The 12,500-nt window shown below is 45.5% G+C and overlaps 1 protein-coding gene across 7 annotated transcripts in view; it reads right to left on the bottom strand.

Annotated features, from left to right (window-relative positions):
* Nucleotides 1–12,500, bottom strand: part of znf516 (zinc finger protein 516) — a 51,931-nt gene that overhangs the window by 23,885 nt on the left and 15,546 nt on the right. The gene's annotated exons all lie outside the window — the stretch shown is intronic.

The following is a 12,500-nucleotide window of genomic DNA, read 5'->3' as shown; positions in this document are numbered from 1 at the left end:
TGCGGTCGACAATACGCCTGCTAAGCAATTAGCGCGTTGACGTTGTAATCGAGAGTACGCTCACATGCTGCCATTAACATCTCGCTCAAAGCGCCACAGCAAAGTCTCACGGAGCAGGCCGGCATGCAGCAGACTCTCTGTATGTATATAATATATATATACAGTATATATATATTACAGAAACTAACTTTCATGACTGATAGCGTTGACTATCAGTTATGGGAGCTTTTTTTAGCTCTTTGTTCTTAGTGAATTGTCATGCTGATCTTTTTATCTTTTATAGAATATATATATATATATATATTTATATATATATATAATATATATATATTATCTCTATATATTATATATACATGATATATATACTATATTATAATATATATATATATATTATCTCTATATATTATAGATACATTATATATATAATATATATTTTATATAATTTATACATTATATATAATAGATAAAATGATCTGCATGACAATTCACTAAAAACAAAGCTAAAATAATATATAATATATATCATATATTATATATGATGTATATATATATATTATACATATATAATATATATATATACTTATATATAAGTATTACAATTACAGGAGAACAAACACTGTTATCATTATGTGCACCTTGTGCAGTTTGTAGTTCTATTTATTTTAGCACCTTTTTTGAATTTTTTTTCTCATTCATTATATTTTGCCATTTGCTCGGATCGATTCGGGCGCCTCGGTTACATCAGACGCTCACAGGTAGAAAAACATCCAATCTGACTGAGCCAAATTCACGAAATTGTCGGCTTTATAAGAAAGATAATAAAAATAAAGGGAGATTGATATCCTCGACGTACCACTCAAACAACCGAGCTCAAGGAATCACATTCAACACACGACACGGAGGACCATCGGGGCGACGATGGACATAAATCAGCAGAATACGTAACACAAAGCCGTCCAACCCCATCCATCCATCCACTGTTTTTTCTTCTCCCCCCCTCCCATCTGTTCCATCTCTCTGTCTCCACGTCCTAATGTCGCTCATTAATAATTAGTAGTTTCTTCCAGTTCTGTGCGCTAAAAACAGAGGATAATAATCTTATTTCCTGTTAAACGGCCTCGCTGATTGGGGGTCAGGGGGGGGGGGGGGGTTGAGAGTATTCAACAGTAAGCCTGTCATCCACCAGACAGTCGCATGTGCAAATAGAAACGTAATGAGATTATCCCCCAGAGAGGGAAACAATGCGGGCGGTACAGGCGGAGGGGAGGAGGACAACAAATGACAAATTGGCTTACGGAAGGAGAAACTGTCGAGGAGGGACGGACGGACACGTTAGCAATCATCCAAGTCATCAGAACGAAGAAGAGGAAGAGGAGGGAGGCGCCACAGCTCCGTTAAAGGCCAACACGGCACAGTAAATGGATAACGGGTCTTCCTGAAGCTCAGAACGGACCGCTGTGTTAAACTCTGACTGTCATTGGCATCCTCCAGTTAATAAAGCTCACACACACACACACACTCACACACACACACACTCACACACACACACACACACACTCACGCACACACACCTACACACACACACAGATTAGTAAAACTAGAGATAGGTATGGATGGGTAAACCGGTACTTTTAAAACGATACCGGTGCCTAAACGGCGCCTGAATCGATACTTAATTCTTTTTTAAAAGACTGTCGCGCTCGTAGCTCGCGCTAGCTACGAGCTACGAGCTAGCGCTAGCTACGAGCTAGCATAAACATGTTTATAATGGTTAATTTCTTATTTGTTGGCCTGCTTTTATGAATGCAAGACTTGCAATCAACGCTACGGCACTAATCTGAGTTCAGGCTGCCCTCGTCATCGTCGGTCTCCACGTTTTCAGGCGGTCCGGTCTCCCCGTCGCGCCCAGCCATATTGGCACCAGGTTTTCGGCACCCAACCCTAGAGATAGGATATATCTGCGGTTTGTATTTCTGATGCCGCGTCACTTCGGGGTCACCTCCTATATTTTTTTTCCCTCCCTCCGCAAAAATCGATCACCTTTAAATAGTTCAGGCCGGTCCGACCCTCACGGGGAGCGCCATCGGTCCGATGTCAGACGCTGCCGTGGGTGGAGCTTTACGCGGCCCCACCGTGAGTCACAGGCAGCGAGCGGGGGGCCGACACTCAGCTGGTAGTGACCGCGGAACAAAAACAGACTGTTCCTTTGTGGCCCCTCCCTCGCCGCCAGCTCGGCCCTCCACGGCCTCTTTTCTGAAACGCTGGCGGGAGGAGGAAGAGCACTCTTATTCTCCCATCCGCACGCATCCTTCTCGAGAGAGGCTATTTCTGTTGCCGAGACCCCCGGAGGTTCACATCTGGAGCGAGTCTCGAAACAAGCGGTGTCAAACTGTGCGAGCGGGTCGGCCCAGAGGGCCCGCTCACCGCTAACCGCTCACAGCTTTGGTTCTGGTTCTCACACATGAGGTCTGTCCCAGAGGCCGACTTTCAGACTAAAAAACACGTTAGATATCAACACTGCTGTGACGACGATGATGAAATGAAATGTGGAGCAGCACAATAACAAGAAAAATCAACCTGTCAACTAAGTTCGTAATTGAAATCTGTTCCTTTGCGAGAGGCCACTCGCAGAACACGTTTGGTGCACGAATAAAAATAAAAGAGTATTAAAATGGTTACACAACAGAACTAGTGCAGTCTTAGGTTCTGGTTGTCACACAGTAGATCTATCAGAGGCCGACTTTCAGACTAAAAACACGTTTAATATCAACACTGCTGTGACGACGATGACCACAAAAACACCTCAATACATGTCAACTAAGTTAATTATTGAAATCTGCTCCTTTGCTCCCTCTAGAGGCCACTCGCGGAACACGTGTGGTGCACGAATAAAAAATAAAGACGGTATTAAAATGGCTACTCAACAGAAGCAGTGCAGTCGACACACAAAGCTTTTGAGCAGAAGGTGCTCCGCCTCTCTTCCTGATTTATTTGTTTTGCTCCTCGGTGATAGAAAACACTGTCGTCCACCTTCATCACGGCAATCATCTCGGAGGCCGCCGCGGCGCCGATCTCCTGCAGCCGCGGCGCTGCGGAGATCGTCTTTCACAACACGCCGACTCGCTCGCGCCGTCGCCTCATCGCCGATAACGACCGCGCGGGACATCCTTCAGCCGCGATGGGCTCCTCTTCCCTCACGGAGACCAGCGTTAGAGGTTCAGAAAAAAATACTCAGCGGGGGGGTTGGGCGGGGTGGGGGGGGGATAAAGAGTGAACCTCTTGTTGAAACACACACACACACACACACGCAACTGAGGGATCGAGAAGCGACACAGAGGGGCTTTTAATGTCGTCCACACACTTCTTTTCGGTGAAAGTCTATATGTGTGCACACTGTGGGCTTTTAATACTGTTTCATACAGGCAGCATTGAGAACTTAACGGCCCGTACAGAGAGCTGCACACACACACACACACACACACACACACATTCACACACACGGCTCACAGAGGATAACATACAGGGAGCACTTTACAAAAAAGAAAACTTGCTGTCCTGTGTTTGGTTGCCTATGAAGTGGAGACATTCAGTGGGACAGAGGAGATGGTATGGAGTCTTACACACACACACACACACACACGCACAGTGCAGAGCCAGTGTATTCTCAGACCAATCAATAATCCATTATGAACAGGCCGCTCTTCACCTCACACCCGGCTCTAAATCGGCAGACAAAGAGGTCTACTGCGAGAGAGAGAGAGAGAGAGAGAGAGAGAGAGAGGGGTGGAGCATATAGCCTGATGCACACACACACACACACACACACATCTTTAGGGTGGCAACATGTCAGCTGTGGAGCACCAAAGAAGCTTTTTGAACGAGGACATTCTTCTTTTTTAAACTTTTTTTTTAAAAACACGACAAAAATAATGATATTGTATATTTATGTGTGTAAACAGAATCTCAGCATTCATTTAACTTTAGCCTTTTTTTCTTACATTGATATCACTGCCTTGTCAAAATGTACACACTCAATCCAGCACATTGCTCACATACTTGCACGTGACCTCATGGCGCGTGTGCGTGCGTGTGTGTGCGTGTGTGTGTGTGTGTGTGTGTGTGTGTGTGTGCGTGTGTGTGTGTGTACATCCAAGCTCCATGGGCGAATCTTTAATGGACTAAATGCAGATGCATGCGGTGCAGATGTTTCTTTGAGTCATTTCTCTACTGGGTGCCTCTTCTTTGAGGTCTGACTCCGGCGTGTGTCTGGACTGGCAGTTTATTAACGTTTACGAAAGTTTGTCTCTTTCTTTGCACTCTGGTGTGACTCAGTTGTATCTCCAGGGTTGACTCGAGCTCTGGGCGGATGACGGATGTGGTCCAGTCGGGCTCGCCGGTGCTCTTTTGAGTCTTAAACACAAATCACAGCATCTCATCGTGTTTACCCAAACAGCTCAAATCAGGTGTTGCGGGTCAGTTTGATGAGGTCTGGCTCTAGTTTGGCTGATTTCGGCTGATTTCTGTTTAAAGTGACTCATAATTGACCCCGATTTAGGATCTAATCTCGTAGCCGTTTTGGTTTTTTTGTCCTACGACCTTTTTCCAAGGGCGGTTAGTCCTGAGTTGTGTCGTACTCTCGGTCTCGTCTCCCTCTAGTCGGCGTCCCCTGGACTGTCAGAGCAGGTCATGCTCATCAGCCGGAGGAGCAGTGGGGGGTTTGGATGCATTGTTGGGGTCTACAATTCCCATCCTATCCCGAGTCCCCCCCCCCCAACACCCCATCCCTTAAACCCGGCAAGAACAATAGAGGGGGGGGGTACGGGGGGGTCTACGCTGTCTGTCCCTTCTCAAGCCCCCCCCCCCTCTTTGATAAATAGGCTGACAAGGGATCCAGCCTGCCTACTCTATTTGCGTGAGAAGGGCCTTTGGAGAGAAAAGAGTCCACCGGGGTCTCAGTGTGTGTGTGTGTGTGTGTGTGTGTGTGTGTGTGTGTGTGTGTGTGTGTGTGTGTGTGTGTGTGTGTGTGTGTGTGTGTGTAAAGGAAGTGGCAGGTGTTTGGGTCAATACTGTCATGTTACATTTTGGTGAGCGGTCCCTGCTCGTGGGATTACCGTCGGGGTCATGGGGGTCAGGGGCCGGGACACTACATGAGGACATCACACACACACTGGTAGAGGACGGAGGCTCGACCGACAGATATGACATCTTATTGTGGATGCTCGTCCACTTCTTTTTAAAGGTCTTCAGACTCAATAGATATCATTTAAACTCCATCTCATAACTGGCATCTGGTTAATTTGAATATCTTTTGACCTGCTTTTTTCTCTTCTCTGTATATTTATTTTAATGCACCATCTTTTACAGTGTATTCTACTTTTCTCTCTCTTAACTGTTGATATGTTTTGGCCCCTCGTGTTGAAAAATTGTTTAAATTGACGACTGATACTGCACTTTGTGACACTTTGTGACACTTAATGTGACGCGTAAATAAATAAACTTTACTTCCTCATAAGTGATGAGGCTCGCAGTGAGACCTGCAGATTTTATGGAGACGAGTTTAGAGCGACAAGAGCTGCCTGCTCTCATGGGCCCAGCCATCTTCAGCTCCCTCTGGGACTCTGTGTGTGTGTGTGTGTGTGTGTGTGTGTGTGTGTGTGTGTGTGTGTGTGCTTCCCTCCCCCCTCCTCCTTCTCAAACTCTGCCTGTTTTTCTCACACCGCTCGTTAACCCCTGGGTGCTCCTGCTTATAGAGCCCCCCCCCCGCCCACCCCCCTTCCTCCGCCTGCACCACAGCAGCATTCCTCACACACACACACACACACACACATTTAGATCTGCTGTCACCGTGCACCGCAGACTAAACTATCATCATCACATGATCCAAGCTCCTCTCGAGGGGATGGATATGCTTCGTGCTGTTCTTCGGTAAATCTTAATCTTAATCCTGAACTGTCTGATTAGATGTTGCGCAACATTTACCATCACACAAACATTCATCTCTGAACTCATCGTTGAGAAAAGTGACAACTGTGCTTGTTTTATAAGAAGTGGGCGGAGCTACCGTGATGTCACCCATCGGTTTATGAACATCGCAATCTTTGTTTTGTTTTTTTCCGCAACCAGAAGTGACACAAGTGGGAGGAGCCAAGAACAACTGAACGCTGAATAACATATTTATATGCAAGCAAAATGTGAAGAAGAGACCACGACCTCGTGTTTACAAGCTCCACTGAGGTGTTCGATCACTTTGGCCGGGTTGAAGACCACCAACATGTCTGGTTTTCGGGAATTTTTTGGGGGGTAAAAGTGTTTTAATGACTCGCATTTAAAAAAACGTCCTCCAGCCGAATGAGAGGGACATCCATGGCTCTATAATTCGACTTGGCTTACCAAAATCAAGTGAGAATCATACACTTCAAAACTATTTTTGAGTCGCCCCCTGCTGGCCGTTAGAAAGAACGCACTTTTCAGACACTTCCGCTTCTCAGACCTCTCCAGGTTTGCTCTCGGGTTCGGAGGAGGCACTCGAGCTAATGGCGTTCGATTGAAATCTAAATTGAAACTCTTTTTCTGTCCCCTCTTCTCCTTCTCCCCGTCTGCTCCCTCCTCCTCCTCCCTCCATCCGTCCACCCCCCCTAACAACCTCTGCGACTGAACCCCCAAATCAGTCTCTCTGAAGTGCAATTAGACCGGTGAGCTCAGAGTCTCTGTCTCTCTCTCTCTGTCACACTTTGTGATACAAGCACTTTATTCTGCACAGTGGTTAGAGAGTTCACACACACACACACACACACACACACACACACACACAGACGATTTTAGACGAATTTCAACCCGAAAGGACTTCAGTTTACAAAGAAACCAAACTCCAATGATAACACCATTACTACAAGGTATTTTAAGATGAGAGCTGTTTCCCTAAAACATGTCAGCTGCTCTTCAGCTCAGAGTTTAACGTGTTATTAGCCCCCAAAGGCATTTTAACGTCTGTCATGGCGTTCCTGAACAGCTCAATTGGGCATTTATGACTGATTTAAGGAACAAAAGGTCCATGCTGAGGTGTTGAACTGACAGCTTTGTTTTGTTCCTGTGTGCGTGTGTGTGTGTGTGCGTGTGTGTGTGTGTGTGCGTGTGTGTGTGTGATTTGAATTTCCTTTGACTTCTCTTCTCTTACGTGGCGGTTTTGTTTTAAAACATCGTCTTTTAGCTCGAGGCAAAATGTGAAGATCACATCCTGCAACGGAGAAACAGATCTGGCTTTGACTCTTCACTGCCGCCTGCGCACACACACACGCACGCACACGCACGCACACACACACACACACACACACACACACACAGAGGCAGGCTGGATGGGAGGGGTTCCACAGAAATCTCCTGATGGCTCTACTACAGAGAGAGTGTGTGGGCTCCAACAGGCAGTTGTTGTTGTTGCTAGGTGGTTCACACACTGCTCTTACAAGTACAAACACACACACACACGCCAACAAATATAGATATTATAAAGAAGCTCCAAGCTCCAAACGAATCCCCTGGAAAACATGTTATCTGTCTATATTTAATATTTTTATATTTAATTTAATTTTACACTGCAGTCATTCATTAGTATTGTATTGTGTATGCATATATGTTGTATATATACATATATATTTTATTTTATATTTTACTTTGTATACTTCTTGTATACATCTATATCTTTCACTTGTATACATCTATATCTTTCATCCCTGTATTTTATATTTTATTTTTTATTCTCGTGTGTTTAGTTTATTGGTGCTGCTACTGTGACGACAAATTTCCCCTTGGGGATTAATAAAGTATATATCTATCTATCTATCTTATTGTGCATTGTGAACCCCGTCTGTGTGTGTGTGTGTGTGCGTGTGTGTGTGTGCACATGTATAAATCTTTGTGATAAAAATAAAAAGCATATGTAGCCTCCTATAAATCCTTGTTGGATTGTCATATAACCATTATTAAAGAACATTTATGATTTGTAAAAAAAAAAAGCGCCATATAAACTGCCGTCATGTCATGTGATAATAGTGTTGTGTAATATGGTGGAAATCAATACCACTGAAGTCTGTTATGTCACCGTCTCCTGACATTTAGTTTCTTTTAACTCGTCTTGTTCTGTGTTTTTGTTGGTAACTTTGTGTTTCTTAGGTCGCTACCTGTTTGTCCAGGTCACCCTAAAGAAATGTGTTTGTATGTGTTTATAAAACACAATATATATATATTTCTTCAATATTGATGCTTTAAAAGTATTACATCAGCCGAAGCATGTAAAAGCATAACTTTTAAAACCATAAGGAACCCGAAGAGACGAGATGAAGGCGGAGCCGGAGCTCCTGGTGAGCTGAACACGATTGGTTAAAAAGTGTCTTGTGTGACCTCGTGATGGAGATGACATCACGGTCTACAGCCTCGATGCTAAGCTAAGCCGTAGCTTCATAAGTACTGTTCAGATATGAAAGTATAAAATTTTCCATGAAACAATAAATAATAACACATCTTTGAACATCTCCTTGTAATAAGGAGATGTAATGAAATCCCCCGTGACGTCCTGCGGACATGAGAACGTCCAGGAACACGAGGCGATACGATCAGAAATAAATAATAACACAAAGGTCAATAAGGTCGCCGGAACCTCATCATCGTAAATCTCTGAAGGGAAGTCTTGTTTATGGTGGAGGGTTTTGTTTGTTTGTGTGTGTGTGTGTGTGTGTGTGTATGTGTGTGTGTGCTAAGAAATCTGCCCAGGATTTCATGACCAAAAATAATAAATAATAAATAATAGTATTAATAATATTAACAATATTAATAATAATACGTTTTAATAAAGACAAATAATATTTATATATAATAAATAATAAAGTAAGCACCACATAGGGGCCGCTAGATGAGAATAACAAATGTTTTTCGCCTTTTATACGGGACACTAGAGAGCGCGTGACACATTTCTTTCATATGCAGGCTGACAGCCATTACCAAAAGAGAGAGAGAGAGAGAGCGAGAGAGCGAGAGAGAGAGAGAGCTTCTGTGGCTACGTGGTCGGTGATGGATGGCTGTACAAAAAAAGAGCCGGAGATCTCATCTGGGTCACGTCTTATCAGGATGCCGGATTCACGGTGATGAAATCACGCCGGCTTGTTAACCCCCCCCCCCCCCCACACCCACCCACCCCGGTGGAGAAAATGAATAAGCTCTAAACTAATACTAAGGACAACAAGGCAGAGCGAGAGAGCGAGAGAGCGAGAGAGACTCATGTCAAGGAGAGAGAAAAGGCAGAGTAAATAATGAGGGGGGGGAGGGGTCAGCAGAGGGAAGATAAGTGGTAAATAGTGATGTGAAGTCACGGCAGGAGACAGATTGGGATAATAAGAGCTGACGGAGAGGGAGGTTTGAGAGATCGAGGCACACGGAGAGCGGGAGAAAGAAAAAAAAGTCCAGCGTACAGGACTTTTATTTTGGCGGGGGGGTGGAGAGAAGACTATTGATCACCGCTGTCTGACGAGAACGGCGCGTATCAAACGAGTCTCTGTGGTCGTCCGCTGCGTCCGGTGCTTCACAGGAAGCGTGATGGAATCACTCGCTGCACGCCGTGTTATGACACTCAGTGTAACCACAGCACAGGAGGAGGCTGGCCAGGAGCCATCCCATAATGCTACGGAGACTAGCTGCTGGTGTAGTTACACCCCCTCCCCCTGTGTGTGTGTGTGTGTGTGTGTGTGTGTGTGTGTGTGTGTGTGTGTGTGTGTGTGTGTGTGTAGAAGGTGGGGTGGCTGTGTGGGGGAAAATGGTGAGTTCTCGAGAAAACTTTGCCTTTTTTCCCTCTGTTTTTACAGATGTTTCGGTTTATAAAACATTGGAAATCTAAAGAAATCTAAACCGCGATTGAGTTGGAGTAAAAATAAATGACTAACAATCACCCTAAATGTCTCTAATGGCTGAAAACAGCTGTTCCCAGAGGTTTAACCAAAGATGGCATGAAAACACAAAGATATTTCAAACAATGGTCTATTCACCTAATTCTTCATAATTTATACATGTTCTGTTGGCGTGCCATATTCACATTTATTTTGCCTTTATTAGATGTCCATGAGGAGAATGTGTTCACTTAACTTGTTTTTTAGTTCACACAAGAAACTTGGATAACTGCCAAACCATATTCTACCCACCATGGTTGGTGTTATTTTGCATAAAAAGCACTATAATATATAGATTTCTATAACTCCAGAGTAGATAAGTTATTTTATAACTAGCAGGCTCACTGTCATGCTGTATTAGTAATACACACTATTTTACTAATCACCATTCACGTCTCAGGTACAACATTTATACAACTTTTGGTTTTACTTATCACGACAGAACCGTGTATTTATAATCGTTGTACGTGTGCCACCGTAGTGTCTCTGTTCGTCAACACCAGACACCAATAATCAAAAACTGAAGGTGATTCTTGGACTGGGCCCGGGATATTGAGGGGCAACTGCCCTCCCCCCCTGAATATGAATGCAGATTATATTTATGACACCTCGTCGTCTGCACCCGGGACACACGGGAGATAGTGTTGCGCAATATGTTTGCAGCAGTAAACCCGGCCCGCTTTAGACGTTTCCTTTGAGAACTTCAGCTCCGCTCCGGCTAACGGCGACCGGTTAATTGGACGGAGCGACTGACGGGGTTAACGAGCAAATGTTGCATCAAGCAACCCTCCCTCCCCCCCCCCCCCCGCCTCCCCTCCCCCGGAGAGCTCAGGTGCTTCCAACAGGGAGTTTACCTGCAGCAAAAAAAACAGCCATAGAGAAAAAAGAAAGGAGAGAAAACGAGACGATGAGGAATGAGCGACGGAGGATTCTCTTCACATGGCACCACCCGACCGGCTTCACACTACACCCAGATTTAAAGAGAGAGAGGGGGGGGGAGTGAGAGGGAGAGAGGGAGAGAGAGAGAGGGGGGAGAGAGGGAGGGAGATGGAGATAAAGGGAGAGGGAGATAGGGGACAGAGAGAGGGAGAGAGAGGGAACGAGAGAGAGAGGGAGGGAGAGAGAGGGAACGAGAGAGAGAGGGAGGGAGAGAGAGGGATCGAGAGAGAGGGGGGTGGAGAGAGAGAGTCATGGATTGCTCCTCGTGGTTTGATGGAGGTAACGATATGAAACGATCTTCACCGCGAACATTTCACCGGGCGATGATCTCCAGATCACCGGCAACACGACGTTTACCGACCGCCGGGCGCGGCGCTCTGCTGGCGCAGGTCGATCGCCGTGTCGTGGGATCCATCAACGCTTCGGATCGTAAAGGAGAGATCTGAGTTCATCCCGTCGGCAGCAGTTTATTTAGTTTAAGAAATGCCGTCTCACGGGATTCACACGCTGATTATCGTTTTGGAATTCCCTCAAAAAGGTTTAAATATGAAATAGAATTCGTCGAAATTCTCCGTCGCTTCAGTTTAACAGTTGGCAGTAGCAGCCTTAAAAAATATATATTCTAATCCACACACGGACAGCACACAGAGCGGCCTTCAGGTGTATCTGGGACATCGATGCCCGTGGAGCCGCCGCCCAGGTGCCTAAACCTCGCCGCACCGACAGCTTGTGGGACTCCAGCCTCAAAACCAGATTTAAAAAATCAATATGCAAGATGTTAAAAAGATGTCATCTCAGAATCTCCTTAAATAACCCCATCGGAGCGGCACTCGTCGTATTTGTTGTACGAGATTGAGACGGTCTGGAGAGCTTTTAGCACTGGATGTCGAGTCTCTCTTAAATTAAATTATTAGATTAAATCTAGATGGGGCAGATTCTTTTTGGGGATTTATTTCGACATATTGGGGTTTGTTTTTTTAGGAGCGACAGCCTTTAGTGACCATTGTTAGGCTGATTAATTGTGTGATTTTGTGGAGTTGGTCATCTATAATCTGATGGGATTAGCGGCTGCGCTCTTTAAATAGAGAGATTACATGATGGCAGCCAGTTGGCCTGAAGAGCGATAGACTCTCATCTCCAAAAAAACATAGTCACGATGCTGTGATGTGTGTGTGTGTGTGTGTGTGTGTCAAAACAACACCACGGGATATTTGAATAAAAGGCCCTTAAGTGTGCAAATGTGTTTGGGATGTGTTTAGCTGGGATGGTGTGTGTTTGAGGGTGTGTGTGTGTGTGGGGGCACCACCAGGGGCTTCTACCTTCCTCCCCTCAACTATCCTCCTCACATCTGGATACAATGTGGGAGCAGGGCACTGAGGCCAGGGGGGGGGGATTCTTTACACAACATCAAGAGCCAGCAGAGAAAGGTAGTGCTGCTGCTGCTGGTGGTGGATGGGCTGTGAGTGTGTGTGTGTGTGTGGGGGGGGGGGGGGGTTATAAAAAAGCTCCCTGTCTTTGGTCTCCTCTTCCCTGTGTAGTTGCCCCCGAGCAACAGACGGATCGAGAGCCAGCTGGGACCCAAGGTAGCCGGCGGCGGCCCGGAGAACACGAGGCGGGAGAAACCAGACGGAG

Source organism: Pseudoliparis swirei, chromosome 22, assembly GCF_029220125.1.
Source record: "Pseudoliparis swirei isolate HS2019 ecotype Mariana Trench chromosome 22, NWPU_hadal_v1, whole genome shotgun sequence".
In the NCBI taxonomy this organism is placed as follows: Eukaryota; Metazoa; Chordata; class Actinopteri; order Perciformes; family Liparidae; genus Pseudoliparis; species Pseudoliparis swirei.
This window is presented reverse-complemented; position numbering and strand designations above follow the sequence as displayed.